The 16,697-nt window shown below is 36.6% G+C and overlaps 4 long non-coding RNA genes across 17 annotated transcripts; 3 read left to right on the top strand and 1 right to left on the bottom strand.

The window, feature by feature from the left end:
- The first annotated feature begins 1,342 nt into the window (after positions 1–1,342).
- LOC135745367 (uncharacterized) lies at positions 1,343–5,740 on the top strand. 5 transcript variants are annotated; one of them, XR_012336420.1, is made up of 7 exons: positions 1,343–1,683; positions 2,159–2,234; positions 2,787–2,961; positions 3,161–3,185; positions 3,271–3,391; positions 3,476–3,732; positions 5,656–5,740. It is a non-coding gene; the product is annotated as an uncharacterized lncRNA (long non-coding RNA). The 5 variants fall into 5 exon arrangements; XR_010531199.2 differs by having other exon boundaries at positions 1,343–2,234; positions 2,787–2,898; XR_012336419.1 differs by having other exon boundaries at positions 1,343–2,234; positions 2,787–2,898; positions 3,161–3,190.
- Positions 2,812–9,491, bottom strand: LOC135745366 (uncharacterized). Of its 6 annotated transcripts, none has more exons than XR_010531197.2 (9): positions 9,352–9,491; positions 9,106–9,241; positions 7,056–7,154; positions 6,764–6,955; positions 5,942–5,996; positions 5,644–5,712; positions 3,485–3,714; positions 3,280–3,333; positions 2,812–2,951 (listed from the first exon to the last, which is right to left on the bottom strand). It is a non-coding gene; the product is annotated as an uncharacterized lncRNA (long non-coding RNA). The 6 variants fall into 6 exon arrangements; XR_012336417.1 differs by lacking the exon at positions 9,352–9,491 and adding an exon at positions 6,576–6,687 and having other exon boundaries at positions 6,764–6,889; positions 9,106–9,245; XR_012336416.1 differs by lacking the exon at positions 9,352–9,491 and having other exon boundaries at positions 3,485–3,538; positions 9,106–9,245.
- Positions 6,020–6,911, top strand: LOC141281947 (uncharacterized). Its single transcript, XR_012336421.1, has 3 exons — positions 6,020–6,125; positions 6,593–6,655; positions 6,777–6,911. It is a non-coding gene; the product is annotated as an uncharacterized lncRNA (long non-coding RNA).
- LOC135745365 (uncharacterized) lies at positions 7,083–13,786 on the top strand. Of its 5 annotated transcripts, none has more exons than XR_010531191.2 (5): positions 7,083–7,790; positions 8,881–9,048; positions 9,158–9,507; positions 12,091–12,235; positions 13,020–13,786. It is a non-coding gene; the product is annotated as an uncharacterized lncRNA (long non-coding RNA). The 5 variants fall into 5 exon arrangements; XR_010531189.2 differs by having other exon boundaries at positions 8,881–9,184; positions 9,365–9,507; XR_012336415.1 differs by having other exon boundaries at positions 8,881–9,184; positions 9,333–9,507.
- The last annotated feature ends 2,911 nt before the right edge of the window (positions 13,787–16,697 follow it).

The following is a 16,697-nucleotide window of genomic DNA, read 5'->3' as shown; positions in this document are numbered from 1 at the left end:
ATTATCATAATTTTAATCCCTGTTTCAAAATAAAGCAAAATACCCTTAGTTGCTCCCCAATAGCTGCCCACCGACATCAGCAGCTGTGATCGCTCTTCTGATTCAAAGTGTTTGAACACTGGCACTTATTTCATCCTTTTCCTTTTATAATTTCACCTAAATGCCCTACTCAATCATGTCATGACCTCAGGATTTGGAGGTTTCCCTGGAAATGAGTGCTTCTTCACCTTAGATTTTGTAAAGAGTTGTAATTTCCTGCATCTATGAGCCACTGCTCAGGATGAATAGACGCAATAAATCTGTGCAATATGACACTGACACAGGAACTCTGTGCACTGAGCCGTTTCATCAAACTCTCTTGAGTCTGTCCAAATCAAGTTTTATTACACTAACAACACAACAATGACTCTGAAATATCATTGGCATTTATCAAGCTCTTTTGCATGTATAAGTAGCAATAAGATGGGTGAAAATGAGTTTATTTGTGACATTAGTTAAATAAAATACCTTTTGTCTGACCATATTTTTAAATTCATGCTTACTTTGAACAAATGAAATGTGTAAAGTTGCTTTCACCTGCAGATGGTTGTAGAAAATTTCTTTTATCATGCACATTGTGTAATAGATTATGTTTAATTTCACTTTCATTTAATTTGGAAGAAATCAGGAACCATGTTAGAATTTTGTTTGTTGATTTTTTTAAGCTCATAACCTTGTAGTAGAAAAGTTTTTGCGCTTGTGCCACTCTCCTGGCTTAACCCTCGTGTGGTGTTCATATTTCTGTTACTTAGACAATGTTTGTGGGTCTAGTGGACCCGCTGTATTATTCGTATCTTTAAACCAATGCAGTCATACAAATTTATGTAATATTGTTTACAGATGATTACTTTAGCCTTATTGCAAGTAATATAGACAGAATTTTTGGTTAATGTTTGTCATTTACCACTGGTAGAGGACTATTTATAGATTAAAGTGCTATTCGTTTTTGGGATAATATGAAATAAGAGAAGAAAATTCTATTCTCCTCCAGATGTTTTTCTAAGTATTTTCAGCACTTTTTCATCTCAAATAAGTTTTTCATCACTTTTATGTTTAATTCTTTGAACTTAAATTGTACACATTTGTGTCCGTCTACACAGCACAGGCCCCATCTAAAAAGATGCGGTATCATAACACATCATCCACACTGAACACATAATCTGTTCATGACAGCCTGCACAACACATAAGAAGCAGATTTTTTACTGTGTAGCTGTGTTGCATGTGCATTTCTTGCATTTTATAGACGTATACTGTGTCTTCCTGTCTATCTTATGTCCACACACACTGCAGTACAATCCCAGATAGCACACGTACGTCGCGGAGATGTCTGCGCGATGTCTTCTTTTTCGTCTGGAAGACGTATTATATAGGGCGTTTGCTCATCTGGAAGGCGTCGCCGAGACGTCCGACCCAGCTGTTTGCAAGACACCCAGCAGATCTTTACAAGATGTATGTTATTTAGAACGATGGCGAGCCGCCGTTTCCCAGATCTTTACAAGATGTTAGAACAGCAAGCCGCTCTTTCACAGATCTTTAGAAGAGCTTTAAAAGATGCCGAGCCGCTCTTTTCCAGATGTTTAGAAGAGCTTTAAAAGATGCCGAGCCGCTCTTTCCCAGATCTTTAGAAGAGCTTAAAAAGACGGTAAGCCGCTCTTTCCCAGATGTTTGTAAGATTAAAAGATCCCTCATTAACAAATTGAATTGCCCTAAACTACAGCAAATTATTTCTACACACATCTACACATGCATGCTGTGTCGTCGATATTAAGTAATTAAAACACAATTTTCAATTGATCTTAAAACAGGCAGTTGTTGATTTTATAAAACACATTTATTCAAATTAAACAATGAAAACTTTCATTCCTTTATCTTTAAAGATGCATTTTACACGACAGTATGCGAAAACAACAACATATAAACATAACATATTTAAAATAATCAAAACCTTTCCGCGTCTGCATTATAATCTCCATTCTGAAATAAAACATTACAAAAAATTACCCGGAAATAATCGTGAAAGGCTGTTCTTTCTTCATAGCGTTAGGATCTAGAAGATAAAATTACCCGAAAGTGTTGTCATTGTTAAATAAATTACGAATGTGCGTCTTTGCGTCAAGGTCATGATTCTACATAACAACATCCGCTTGACCTCGCAATGCCAAGAAGAAGAAAGGCGTGGAACATTTGCTTAAGGTATGTAGTAATAATGCATTTAAATAATAAACTGTTTGGTGTGGGATCATTTAAATAATACCTCGAGATTGGGTTGATAACAGTTAATCATGCTTTAATATTGATATTTCGCCCACCTGTCTGACGTTAATTTATTTTGATCGTTCATGTAAATGAGTCTTGTGTAAGATTCTAGAAAGATATAGTGGCTTACTTGATTAAAACGATCAGTATTATGGTTGATATTTGTATTGTTAAAATTTGTTTTTGCCCCCATTTTTCATTTCATGAGCTGAACTTAAATATTTTCTATGTCCCCAAAAGGCCTATTTCTCTCAAATGTTATTCCCAAATCTGTCTAAATCTGTGTAAGGGTTGCGTTTATAATTGTGGTTAGTGTGTGTGTAAGGCTCTGCCTGTGAAAACACAGCTAAAGTATTTTTGTGATGTACTGTTTTCTACATAAAATCATCCTAAACAATGAAAAGAACATTTTGTAAAAATATCTTATCTTTAATATTGGCTGAGTAAGATTCTTTGTATAAACCCTCAGTCTGTTAATTTTGTCTCTAGCCTGTCAAGATCTTCAGCAGATGTTTGAGCAAAAAGTCATCATCCTCTTCGTCACTCTTCATCCGTATTTGGGGTAACAAGCACCTGCTTCCGACTGGACAGCTGATGTCAGGTGGTTAGTCTTTATTTGCATTCATCCTAGTACCGTCAAGACTGCTATTGCAGCTGCAAAAAGGTAAAGATAAATTAATTAGGAGTGTAGCTTTTAAAATGCTTTTACTATTAAATGCATTATTTTGATTTATTTAAACTTAAGAATCAAATAGGTGTGTAGTTTAGGTAAAATTCTTATAACTGCATTTGTCTGTTTTACAACAGATAAACAGTAACCAAGTATAAATGTACTGTTTTTTTTATGTTGGATGGATCATCAGACCTGCACCTTCCTTGAACATGTTGGTAAGGTAACACTTCATGCAAGTTAATGATGATGCTTTTTTATAAGAACTTTTTATAAATAAATATTATTATTGTTTTTATTTAGGTATCTTACTCTGTATTTGTTCACGGTGGTCACCCCAGGGTCTCAGGACTCAAATTGAGTGCTCTATGGATTAAACAGAAAATGCAGTATAAACAAGTGTTATGTTGTCTTGAACATGTTGGTAAGGTAACACTTCATGCGAGTTAATGATGATGCTTTTTCATGAGAACTTTTTATAAATAAATATTTTTATTGTTTTTTTTAGGTAACTTACTCTGTATTTGTTCACGGTGGTCACCCCAGGGTCTCAGGACTCAAAACGAGTGCTCTATGGATTGAACATAAAATGTAGTATAAACAAGTGTTATGTTTTTAAATGCCACTAATAATGTGTTTCTGTTTTCTTTCTCATTATGCTAACAAACGCTCTTTTACCCCTCATGTTAGGTAGATCAACACTCCAACCATCTGCATTAGGGACTGAATAAAGGATGCCCTCTGTAGCTGGGAATGTTAGATCAGGTAATTTGCATTTGATATATTTTTAAAGACACACACACTAATGCTGCTTGTACACCGCCAGCGACTAGCAACACAATCTCGTTCATTCCAATGAAAGCTTTGCCCCATTCAGCAACATGAGCAACTGTGACCATTGACAACAGGAAGTGGGCATGTCCAGCTATGCCACAACTTTGAGTAAAGTTCAACTTGATGAAGGACTTTTGGTAGCAACTACCAATGAGAGTGAAGCAGTGAAGTTCATGTCATCACTCTTTTGTCATTTACTGAGAGGATTGTTACTCATTTGTTTATAGTTTTTACTAGGACAACCAGAATTGGGAACGCCTTCTAATAAATGCAGCATAAGGCCTTAACTGTCTGTGGCAAATATTTTTAGCACCCAAAATAAATAGGGGTGCTGCTTTTAAAGAAAAACACCACAGTTTTTCAATATTTTACTATGTTCTTACCTCAACTTAGATCAATTAATACATCCTTATCTTTCATCAATGCATGCACTTAATATTTGTACAGCACGTCGTGAATGTGTTAGCATTTAGCCTAGCCCCATTCATTCCTCGGCGCGCAGTAACATCATCACTCCTGACTACTCCCCCCCTTTTGAGTTTGAGCAAGAGGTGGAGTAATCAGGAGTGATGATGTTACTGTGCGCCGAGGTCGAAGTGCTGCAAACTTAGTGCTCTTTTGCCATACAATATAGTTCTCATTTTTATCCGCTTAAAAAAATCGCCACGTTTTATTTTGTGCCACCATACTTACTCGTGTAACTACTCATGTAACAGTCTTTAAATAAGGAAAACATGAAAGGGTTGGGTGGCTTCTAAATTCATCCCTGTTTGGATCCTAAGGAATGAATGGGGCTAAGCTAAATGCTAACACATTCACAATGCACTGTACAAAGATTAAGTGCACGTATTGAAAAAAGATAGGGATGTATTAATTCGTCTAAGGTAAAAACATAGTAACATTTTGGAAAGCGGTGGTGTTTTCCATTTAAAGGGATAGTTCACCCAAAAATGAAAATAATGTAATTAATGACACACCCTCATGTTGTTCCAAATTTGTAAGACCTCCATTCATCTTCGGAACACAGTTTAAGATGTTTTAGATTTAGTCCGAGAGCTTTCTGACCCTCCAAAAAATGTATGTGCTGTATACTGTCTCATTTCCAGAAAGTTAATTAAAACATCATCAAAGTAGTCCATGTGACATCAGTGGGTCAGTTAGAATTAGTTGAAGCATCATAAATACATTTTGGTCCAAAAATAACGATTTATTCAGCATTGTCTTCTCTTCCGGGCCTGTTGCGAATGCGCGTGCACAGTGGCGCTGCTGACGTACGACGCTGCTGACGTGTTATCCTCAGACATGTTTGCGAAGATTGTTTTGTTTACAGCGTCTCTCTCAGACTGTAAACGGAAAAAAAAGCTTGGGTGCACCAGATAACAAGCCAACAGCATCGTACGGAAGCAGTGTCATGCACACGGTTCACAACAGACCCGGAAGAGAAGACAATGCCGAATAAAGTCGTAATTTTTGGACCTAAATGTATTTTTGCCGCTTCAACAAATTCTAACTGACCCACTGATGTCACAAGAACTATTTTGATGATGTTTTTATTACCTTTCTGGACATGAACAGTATACCGTACATACTTTTTTAATGGAGGGTCAGCAAGCTCTCGGACTACATCTAAAATATCTAAATGGTTACTAAAATTGAGGTCAGATTTTTGAAAACGTGGTCATCCAAAGTTCTCGGTACAGAAAATCTGTTTTGTATGGATCAGAGTTAGACATGGTCATGTAATATATAACAATGTAATAGCAAGTGTTATGTTGTTTTTGAAAATGCTCTGAAAATGAAAAAAGCTTTGTTTATCCACTATGCTATCAAATGCTCTTTTACCTTGCATGTTAGGCGGATCAACATTCCATCCATCTGCATTAGGATCTACCTTAGAGACACTCACTGGAGCTGTAAATGGGAAGCAGATAAGTTGCACAACAGGTTTCTTGTAGCATTCTTAGACTAGCAATTTTTATGTGAGAACTTTAACATGATAGAAATTGTTAAACTACAAATATGGTCTATATTGTCTGAGAGAAATTCTTACTCAAGAATCTGCATATTGCTGTAGATATGCAGAGTACTTATCTCGAAACAGTCGTAAAAGATTAATGTTTTTGTTTTGTAGGTCACTTACTTTGCATTCGTCCTTGGTGGTCACCCAAGGGTCTCTAGAGTGAAAATTACTCAATCTATGGATTAAACAGAAAATTTTGTTGTATGAAGTGGTATGTTGTCTTTAAATGCCATTAAAAATGTGTTTCTGTTTTCTGTCTCATATTAAGAAATACTCTTTAACCTGCCCACTGGAGCTGGGAATGGTTAGCTGCATTTTTTACATTTACAAATAAACAAACAGAGTTAGATAAGTCCATACATACCATTCTCATATCCGTGTGTGCTGTAACTCTGTCTGACGCAGCCCCTGCTAGCTAAGCTTAGAACAAAAGACTGGTAGTGAATTTATACAAATCACAACACATAAATTGGAAAATATCCACGTTACTTTGTCACTTATTGGAAGCAGTATGCTAGCTGGAGCCATTCACTTCCAGTCTTTGTGCTAAGCTAAGCTAGCGGGGGCTGCATCAGACAGAGTTACAGCACGCACAGGGATGAGAAAGGTATGTATGGACTTATCTAACTCTGGGGGAAACGGTGAATAAGCTAAATTCCCAAAATGTGGGCGTGTTCCTTTAAGGATTTAGGGGTATTTTGAAGTTAAATGAAGCCGTTTTACTTTTTAAACTGTCTCTTTTATAAGGACTTACTGAATTTATTTTTGCAGCAATTTGGGACATTCTTCCAGTTGTCGGCAACTTTGTGAAAAAGGCTGGAAACTTAAATGCAGGTACTGTTTCATTCTTTTTTTTTTTTTTACAGCTATGAAAAATAATGTGTTTTTAATTGTACTGTCTATTAATTAATTATTTTATACAGTTTAACTGATTATGCTTACCTGACTCATGCAGAATTCTGGCCTGGTGTTTGGTCTGTGCTGTCTTTGGCTCTTGCATCTCCATCATCCTGACCCTCTTTAGCAGCCTGTCCATGTATTTATTTGGAGGCCACCATGAGCACCCATCTGCATAATATGACTTTGTTACTCAGATGTCCATGCGCTCCTACAAATTCTACATTTTTTGTAAAGCTGCAACAAGTTGAAACCCTAATTATTAACGTTTGATTTTGAACTATGTAATTCAAATACATGAATAAGTAACAAAAGCAGAAATTTATTAAGATATTACCTTTTTGTTGCTTGTTTACTGATCTATCAATCCTTTTGCATTTTCATAATTGTTCATCATAACTTGGTATACAGTGGATGTGTGGCTGCAGATAACTTTCTGAAGTCAATTTAAAAAGACAAAAGTTAATAAATGCTGAATTGGTCAAATATACATTGTTGTATTTTCACCATTTTGATGTTTAGGCATTTCATAACTTGAGGGTTAATTCACGTATAGTGATGTTTCAAATCAAAGATTAATTTATTAATGACAGCTAATCATTTTATAAAGATTTTTATTACAATATTTATTTATATAATATCAATTTAATACATTTAATTCGTTACACCTACATTACTGAGCGCAAGGGAGTGCAGCCAACAAATACATTCAGGTGTGTTCGACTTAACACCGAGATGCGCAGACAGCACGTGGTATGACATCAAAGTACCGCGAGAGTTTGGGAAAGCCCCGGAAAAGGTTTGATCTCGCGGTACTTGATGTCACGATCGGTTTGCGTGTAGATCAGCATGAAGTAGAACACATCTGAAAGATGTGTGGGCTGCCTGCACTCAACGTTGCGATAATTCAGTAGAGTGTAGCCTCAATCGGTTTTTGCAGCTTCTGGGTGTCGTGTCGAACGATCGCAGAACGATTTTTTGTTCTTTTCCAACTCGATTTTTAACTCCCTAGACTAGTAGGATGTTCCAACGGGTGAAGCAACAGTGCTGACGGCAGAGTTTCAGTGTCAATGTAAGTTAACCATTTTAACAGAATATATGTTGTTATGCAGGCATGTAAGTTAGTCGATCTACAGAATGATCGTCGTATATTAATGTTCTATACGCGATTAAAAGCTTATTAACGTTTATCAATGCACTGCTATTCAGGCCGCTGCAAAGTCCCGAAGCCACGTTGTAACGTTAACTTCACATGTTACGCACTGGTGGGGATAAACCAGCCATTTTAATAGAGTTATTAAATGTCTCAAACCTTTCCCGCCCTTTAACGTTACGTTAAAATGGCCCTTATACGGATAACGTTACTGTCATTCAGACCTTTTCCTAGAAACCACTCAAAACCGTTAACGTTGTTCTATTGGAGTGGTTTGATAATTGTATTTATTAATTGTTTCAGTTATATTAGTTATATTTGTTCTTTAATTCGTATTTCTAACAATTAAAACCCAGGAATGACAAGCTATACTTACCAAGATTTTGACGATCAAACTGACAGAAAAACTAACTTAAAGCCGACTATTAAACCAAAAAACATACTATTACAAAGTGAAGAGGAACGTAATGTGTACAAAATGTATTATTTACAGGTTATTAATAATGTTATTTGCGACAAAAAAGTTGAGGGTACTCGAGCAAATAACGGTCTTCTGGTAAATATTGTGGTCACGTGATGGCCTCGCGACATATAAGTCGTTTCCGGTCGTTTCTCAAACGCACAGCTGCGTCCTTTTAAAATTATTTTTAATATTTTTTTTAAATAATAAGAAATACAAAGGGGGACATTATACATATATAAAAATAAAATAAATAAGGCTCCGTCCTTTTTTCTTTTTTTTTAAATAAGGCTCCGTCCTTTTTTTTTTTTTTTTTTTTTTTTAATAAGGCTCCGTCCTAGAAGGCTGCATGTCTCGGCTGCCACGTCATCAAGCATCGTCGAAGGACATATCAATCTGCTTGTTTTCTATTTTGTTGTTTTAATTTAATTACAAAATGTTTAACTGTCCATGTTGTAAAGACAGTTGATACATGACTTTTATTCACTGTACTACATTATTGGATTTTTTTGGTGATGCATTGCTAATTTTCAACTTCTCTCTTTAAAGTTTTCATGCCATGATCACTGGGGCGGAAACCATTATTACGTTGCCTTGGACATCAAACTAAACCATCTCATTTTGGCTTTTTTCTAACATCGAAATCTCAGAAGGCCAGGACTAAGATGGACGCAGCCTCCACATGCAACCTTGCATTTGAGGAACACCCATAGAACGGTCAACTTACCCCATACTCTAACCTGAATGCAGGGATCATAAAACTTTATCTTTTACCTTAATTGTTAGATTGGTGTTGATACCAAACTTTTTTGTCTCGTCTACCAAGGAGAAAGTCATGGGTTCTGCTGCTGAGGTTGTCATAAAGCATGCTTTTTCCATTTGTTGCATTGGGCAATATTATCAAAAGATTCTGAAAGAAATAAGATAATTTTCAAAGCATTAACATGAATATGAAAGCATTAAGTCATTAATGACCATCTTTTATTATTGTTTATTTATAGTGTCTTTTATTCTGCTTACCTGACTCATGCAGAATTCTGGCTTGATGTTTGGTCCACCTGTTAGCTGGCTCTGGTGCTTGGTAGTCTTCTCAAACCTCTGAATCAAGGCCACCATGAGAGGCCTTCTGAAGACCATCATTCATTACGCTTCAGATCCAGTTGTCTTAACTATGAGGTAAATCTTTTTTAACGGCAGCATTGAGCGTTATGTGCGCTGTTTATGCGCACTGAACACCTTGCATTTTTGCCCTCTACTGCAACATGAATTTTTGAAGGAGCGCTTAAGAGCAGAAAAGCACCCAACGTCATTTGTGTCTTTCCATTGTCCAATTGAATATGGGGAGAGGCGGGCCTTCCGTTGTAGGGACCGATGTTTACAGTTATTTGAAACAATCGTACTTCAGTCACTTACTGTCTCCTGTGTGTTTATGCACCTCTCAGTCAGTGCAAGCGTCCTCTTTTTAAAGTTTCTGCTTATTTGACAGTTAACAGCAAAAGAGCGCTCACGCTTCAATATTTGATTGACAGGACAGCTGCCTCTGTGATTTGCCTAGCAATATAAAAAGCTGCGCTGCACTGCTTTTTATAAAGTGACCAAATACAGGTGCACCTTGTGTTTCCACGTCTTTAAAACGCATTTGGTGTGATTGGCCCCCAACAAGGGATTTTTCTGCTGCTTTTTATTTTTTCAGCTTTTGCCTTGATATTGTATTTTACATTGGTAAATGCCTATGGACATTGGCTACTAGCATGTGTAAATCCACATCGATGCGAACAACGACGCAAACGTGTAAATGAAAAGTGCCGGATAGCCTACTGTGTAGAGGCATTGGGGTAGGTCTGACTAAATCAGCCTTAATGACAACTGCATCAGTCTTCAATGATGGTTTAACTTTTACACAGATAAACACTCACTTTGTCTATCCAGACCTCAAGGTTAGAGTTCGAACAGATTCAGATAGTTGTTTTTGTTCATTTTCTAAGTATTTTGTTGATATTTTAGTCCTAATTGATTATGACAGATTTGTTACAGCCTTATCTGTCAAAATGGCAATAAGAAAGTTTAATTCAACCTCTGGTTGTAAAGCAGATTTTGAACCAGTCTTTTTCAATTGTGTCACTAGCCTACCACAATCCCTGTGCACCAGCTATGGAAACCAAAGTGCAAACTAGTGCAAACCAAACTTCTACCTCCACCTGTGAGTCTCTTCCCACATTTAGTAAAGTAATGAATGCGGTTTTACAAATGAAAGGTTTTTTAGGGTACATTATTTTAATTACCAAATGATTTCTCGGATGAATTGGATAAAAAGACAATATTTTATTTTTCATTTATGAAAACTGGTTGTTGCTGCATGAACTCAAGCACATTTATTTCAAACACATCAACGCAACGTCATTGCTATAAACCAGGGGTGGGGAACCCTGGTCCTGGAGGGCCATTGTCCTGCAAAGTTTAGTTCCAACCTAATTACACACCTGAAAAATCAAATTAAAGTCTTCAGGATTACTTGGAAATTAAATTCAGGTGTGTTTGATTAGGGTTGGAACTAAACTCTGCAGGATAGTGGCCCTCCAGGACCCAGGGTTCCCCACTCCTGCTATAAACCAATGCAGCTATTTTGGATAAAAGATAATGCACATCAGGTCACACAAATCAAACACGAAGAGTTGTCATACACAGTGTGTACAGTCAGTCATTCAGATTGGATATACACAAAAATCAGATTTAAACTGACAGTGTAAACATAGTCTATGAGATCAATGAGGGGTCAATAGATCTAGTTCAATCAACGCCCTCACCATGCTCTCCCAGCTTTAGGTGCTTAGACCTGTTTTTCTAATCAAACAATACAAGGACAGATGTTTCGGCGTTATTGCCTTCATGGCATGAAAGATTAAAATCTGCATTTTAACCCAAAGGGGATATGATCTTTAAATAAAATTGCCTGTCATTTTATTGATTACAACCATAATACTGAACAACTTTAAAGGTCCCGTTTTTCCTGTGTTTTTGAAACTTTGATTGTGTTTACAGTGCACAAACATGTGTTCATGTTTCACATGTGGTATTTTTCACACAATCTACTTATTTATATAGTGCTTTCACTGTCCTAAAAACGGCTGATGTCTTCTTTGTCCTATGAAGTACCTCCTTCAGAAATACGTAATGTGTTCTGATTGTGTAGTTTGTTATTAGTGTGTTGTGATTTGACAGCAGCTTAGCTTAGCCAGGGTGGAGTTTAGTCAAACACACTTGCTTTGACATCATTCAACCGGGAAGTAGAGGGCTGTAGTCCAAATCGGCCGTTCGCTGTATTGAAAGGGGAATGAAAGGGCAGTGAACTTTGAGCTTTATCATTTACAGGTATTATTTATGCTATTACATACAGCAACATTACACACTAACTAAAGTTTGAAATAGGGGATCAGGAAAAACGTGACCTTTTATGTTTAAGTATTGAGAAAAGAATTCATTCCTACTGTGGTGGAGATATTGAAACCTCTTACAAAGAGAGTCATTTTGGGTGTTTTATTTAAAGACCATGTCCCCTTTTAGCCTGACTACGTCAGACTTTGTACTTCCGCTCAAGCAAAGTAGCAGAGAATGGTATTACTAGGCTAGTCCCCTTTGGGTTTAAATGAAGATTTTGATCTTTCATGTTTTTAATATTTTGGTTTTTCTTTGGGTGCAATTTATATAAATGAAATACTTTGTCTGATGTGATGATGTTCTCATTGTGTTCTGTTGTTACAGATAGAACTGAACTGGAGTCTGTGAACTAATGCTGTGTTCGAGACAACTGGAACAGCAAACAAAGTTGAGTATCCGACCTCTCAACTTGGGACAGATCGATCAGCACCAACCTCAACGAGATGCATCATTTGACATTGCAGACAAGGTGGTGGCTAGCCTTTTACAGCCTTACATGAACCGCAAACAAACTTTAAACTATTTTTACAGCACATAATATTTATGAACATGAATGTTAAATTATCCAGTAACCGTTTTCTGCCATAATTGGCACAAGAGCACAAACTTCTCCTGGCGTCTCATTATGTGGTAAACACGCAAATGTGATATGTGATTGACTGGAATGCATTGAGTTCGGTGGTAGGATATTTAATGACATAACATCAGAAATCCGAGTTGTCTGTAACACTGCACAATATTTCACATAATTGTCACGACCTGATTATCCTCCCATGTTTTTAACACAACCATTGATTGGTCACACGGAAGCAGAGACTTTGTCCTTTCTATCTCTCAAAAAAAAGAAAAAAAAAGAATTCTATATTTAATGTTAAAAACACTTGCAGTAGACTGTGTTAGATAACTGTGCTTTTGGAAGTCATTTCTGATAACCGCACACATAACTTGTCGAATGTCTTAAAAATAGGCACCCGAGCAATGTTTGTGGTAACCGTGGTATAAGAGGAATAATTGACTCCGGTCCTTTGAATTATTTGAAAATAAAGCACACCCGCGGTGTAACGGCACTCTGCTTCGCGTCGTGCCGCATTGCACCTTGGGTGTGCATTATTTTCTTATAATTCAATGGCCCGTCGTCAATTATTCCTTACATATTGAAGGTTGACAGGTTTGTTTGCATGTAATTGCAGTATTATTAATTTGGGGTTGATAGTCCAATGTTGATTTGAGAGAATTTTTTTTTTTCTTTTTAGATCCTTTCTCTTTTTAATGCAGCACTTAAGGATGAACCACCCTGATCTACTAAGATGCACAGATTGAACTCTGGCCCAGCATCATCCCCACACCTCATCTGCCATCAGTTTAATTTAATGTCTGTCAATTGCAAATGCTATTTATTTCAGTTATATTACAACTTAATGTTAACTTTAATTGAGACTAGTATTGTGTAAAGCTGGGGTTTCCAAACTTTTCATTTCAAAACCTATTAGACAAGTGTAATCTATTCTAGACCCACTAAAATATTTTTTAATGGGGTAAAACACATTTGTTCTCTTTCCGTGGAGTCATTTTATTTTCATAATATTTCATAATGTAAAGCAGTGGTTCTTAACGTTATTCCTCGAGGCCCATTGCTCTGCACATTTTGTATGTCTCTTTTATCTGACAGACTCAGTTCAGTTCATTGAGATCTCTTCTAATGAGCTGATGATTTGAATCAGGTGTGTTAAATAAGAAGGACATACAAAATGTGCAGGGCAGTGGGCCTCGAGGAATAACATTAAGAACCACTGATGTAAAGTAAATACAAGTTTATTTGCAATACCAAATATTTTATGGTATATTCTTTCAAAACCATTGTCATTGTTAATTATTAATTTGGCCAAACTGTTGTTGCATCATTAAGGTGTGCAACACACCTTAACCTACTGTGTGACCGACAAGTGGGTCCTCCTGACCCACAGTTTAAAATCCCCTGGTGTACTGAATGTATTGTAATTAAAGTCGCATCTAAGTCTTGTGTAATAGTCTCCATTATTTAAATTGTGATTATATTCACAGTGTCACATGGTACTTTCAGCACTTACTACATCACAGTGTTTTTAATGCTTTAATTTTTAGGTTTATTATAAATTCATTCATTTTTAAAGAATTCTTTCTTTATGTAGAACATGCAAAGTCTAAAATGTAAAGTGTCATGATCAGCTCTGGGTCTTGTGCAGTGATTAAAAGAGCAGGTAGTAAATGTCATAGCTTTGCAGTATATTGGTAGGCTCTGGATGTAATGAACATTCAGAACATATATTTCATAAATTAAATTTGGTAAACAAACTTGTCAGAACAATTCATGCTGTGATGCTGGATAATACCTGGTCAAATTAATACATGTATAATGTGTTTCGACATTGTATAAGGTTTCTTCATCTATACAGACATCTGTTAGAGAACGGTGCAGAGACTGCTGTCCATTATTGGTTACAGTATATTTGTTAAAATGTTGCCAGTAAGATTATTTCCTTGTACAAGGTACTTTCTTTGAGAACCTTTAAGTGTTTTATTCTGCACTTAAAGCATAAACGCAATTTAAATGCAGGAGTCCCCTCGTCCTTACTGCCAAATATGCAAGTGAAACTGGACTAAACGCATACAGTATACATACGGGTATGATTTCATGTTTCTATATTACACGTGATACGAGGTAGGGTATATAAAAATAATATTTTATGAATGCTACATAAATCCAAACTCTTCAAAAACTGGCAAATTATATGCAGCTGGGTTTTTTTATCTTTTGTTTGTGTTTAATACAATTAAACAAGAAATAAGTGTAAACAATGAAATGAGTTGAGCATTGAGGTCAGCTGATTCGTCTGCGTTTGCTCGGATTCAAGATCTCCAGAAGATGCATGCAGCTCGTAAAAATTTCGAATGTTTCAAGACATCGCCAAGACGTCTTGCAGAGATATTGCAGACGTCTTACTTTTCAATGTTCGCAGCCGATCTACAGAAGATGAAGCGATATTTAGCAGACGTCTCCGCGACGTACGTGTGCTATCTGGGATGTGTTGCTATTGGCTACAACCTAAAATTATGAAAATGCTTGGATATGAAATTTTACTTTCTCTATTTCTCACTCTCTCTCACACACTCATACACACACAAACACACACACACACACACACACCATAGGTTTTGTGGTAAACTCATGGTTTTACAAATGGTAATCAATACACCAATTTACCATGATTACTACACTTTTACTATAATACAACCATGGTTATTTTTTGTAAGGGAGATAATGGTAAAATGTAGAATGGTTCCTGTTAGACAAAAGGTAAAGTTTTTGGGACAGTGGGGGCAGACAAGTGTTCATGCTTGATATATAACATGTTGTATCCTTGCGATGTTACAGCAAGTGCCGAAGGACAAAACTCTGCCATGCATCCATCACATATGTACAGACATATATACAAACACACTCATGCACTCACAGGAGTCACAGATAAGAGAAAAACAGAGTAAAGTTACATAGCACATTCAATTTTTACACTCTTATTACCCCCGGGTCCAGTGGACCCGAACACCACATATGTAATATTAATGTGTAGGGGGTTGTACGGTGTTCAGTCATTATAAAGTTGATTATTTTTATGTTCTTTATAGAAAATGAGCCAAGGCCAATGAATCTGAGGTTGAAACAACAATTAATTGCATAATTTTTCTTTTGGTAAACATTAAAAACGGGTCCCACAGACCCGAACACCACACAAGGGTTAAACAGAGGGGTGATAAAGCTTTTGCAGTTGCTGCCCCGTGCACGTTTGTGGAAGCAGCTCCCCCAGGATATTAGATCTGCCCCCTCCATTGCTGCATTCAAATTCAGGTTAAAACTCATTTTTATTTCTTGGCCTTCCTTGTTCCCTAACCTGGTATTTCTGTTTGTTTTCTGTCTTGTGTGCCTTGATATTGAAGGCTTTGCTTTTATTCATTATGATTACTGATTCTATGTGTTTGATTTTTTTTATTGTCTTTTTAGTTATTTATTGTACAGCACTTTGGACAGTTTTGCGCTGTGTGTAAATGTGCTTTATAAATTAAAATTACTTACTTTGGTTTTGATTTGATGATTGTTGGTTTGATCTTTGACAGACCTCAGGGAGTGACGGTAAAGGCTTAATGCTTGTTTATTTGACGTATTTTATCTACAGGGTCTCCTCAGGGATGTGTCTTTATGTGTTATACACTGACAGAGCATAATTGCTATAGATTTATTGTTAAATGTGTAGATGATCCAGCTATTGTTAGTCTCCTCTGAGACATTGAAACTGTCCATGGCTCTGTTGTAGACCGAGGCGGTCTTAAAGGAATAGTCTACTCATTTTCAATATTAAAATATGTTATTACCTTAATTAAGAAGAGTTGATACATCCCTCTATCATCTTAGTGCGTGCACGTAAGCGCTGGAGCGCGCTGCTACACTTCGATAGCATTTAGCTTAGCCCCATTCATTCAATGGTACCACTCAGAGATAAAGTTAGAAGTGACCAAACACATCAATGTTTTTCATATTTAAGACGAGTAGTTATACGAGCAAGTTTGGTGGTACAAAATAAAACGTAGCGCTTTTCTAAGCGGATTTTAAAGAGGAACTATATTGTATGGCGTAATAGCACTTTTGGGAGTACTTCGACTCGCCTGAAAAATCCGCTCCCCTTCTCCCTCTCATAATGGGAGAGGGAGGGTGTTACTGCACCGAGTCGAAGTACTCCCAAAAGTGCTGTTCCGCCATACAATATAGTTCCTCTTTGAAATTAAAATCAGTGTCACACTATCTGGATGATATTCATTGTTAAAATACACCTGACTGTATGTCATTTACAGTAATATGTGATGGTTGAAAACAAGCTGTCTTTGTGGTTTATATTTTCTGA

The sequence above is a fragment of the Paramisgurnus dabryanus genome, chromosome 3 (genome assembly GCF_030506205.2).
Source record: "Paramisgurnus dabryanus chromosome 3, PD_genome_1.1, whole genome shotgun sequence".
Classification (NCBI taxonomy): domain Eukaryota; kingdom Metazoa; phylum Chordata; class Actinopteri; order Cypriniformes; family Cobitidae; genus Paramisgurnus; species Paramisgurnus dabryanus.
Note: the sequence above shows the minus strand (reverse complement) of the source record. Positions and strands in the feature narration are given on the sequence as shown.